Below are 1,168 nucleotides of genomic sequence, written 5' to 3'. Positions count from 1 at the left end.
AGTGTAATCAGGAACTATTCTGAGAAATGAAAGACAAAGTAATCATTTAAATAAGGGTTACCTACTATTTTAAGTGCATATGAAAACTGATCATAAAAAATGAATAAGAAATGTTTTACATATACACGTTCCTAAGACCTTTTCACTTGGAAATAAGTATTAATAACTAAATGGAACAATTACCTTGTAAAGTCAGAGCAGACCTGTATGCCCTTTAAAACAGCATCTTAGTTACTGTATACATAAATATATATATTGTTCCAGATCAGTGAGACATCTATAGGAGACATTGTTATTATTTTCCACGCTTTTTAAAAACTTTTGCCACTCTCATTTTCACATCCTTTCACCACATGCAAACAGGAAAGTTGGAAAGTTGTTATATCTTGAACAACTAAAAATAGTAATGACTGTAAACTTGTTTTTTTGCCACAATCTTTCCGAAGTTTAGTGCGGAGCTCGGTAAAAAAAAAGCGTCAGTTCAAGCCACCATGTTGGCCTCCTTCATAACGCTACAAACTCCGCCGTCACCCTCTTTCTTGCCCTGCCATGCCTACTGGTATGACTGTTTTTGCGTCACTCGTTTTAACGCAGCATAACTTGTTCACGGGTTGACCGGCAGATGTTTCCACTTTGCGCACGATTTGAACAAGTCCAAGGTTAATATTGGACAGTTAGAAAAGATTGCATAACAATTTGGCAGTGAGGGTCTTCATAAATGTACGTATACAGTGTATATGCTATTGTTACATACAGTCATGGCTACTGGTATTCATTGTCTAATGGGCTATAAAGACAATGCAGTCTCTTCTTTCTCCCCTTCTCTCTCTTTCTCTCCCTTTACTGTTTCCTGTATCCAGAGAGGTTTGTGGTTCTCCTGTCTGCTCTGAGGAAGCCTCCTGTATAAAAACAACTCCACTGGAAGAAAGGCCTCTTTTTATAAACTCTTATTTTGAAATCCTGTTGTAAACTTGTCAATGTTAATTTGTCTTTATGATCACCCCTCTCCCTCCTCCCCTTTCTTATTTAGAAAGTTGAATTGTTATCATTGCTGTTCTTATTATTATTTCAAAACGCTATGTGTTTTTCAATGTTTTTGGGCTACAAATTAACATATTTTTTAAACTAAGCTAGAGTAAATTCAACTTCTTCGTGTAGGTCTATAAAC

This window comes from Oncorhynchus masou, chromosome 28, assembly GCF_036934945.1.
Source record: "Oncorhynchus masou masou isolate Uvic2021 chromosome 28, UVic_Omas_1.1, whole genome shotgun sequence".
Lineage (NCBI taxonomy): Eukaryota > Metazoa > Chordata > Actinopteri > Salmoniformes > Salmonidae > Oncorhynchus > Oncorhynchus masou.
The sequence above is the reverse complement of the archived record's forward strand: the minus strand, read 5'-3'. Positions refer to the sequence as shown.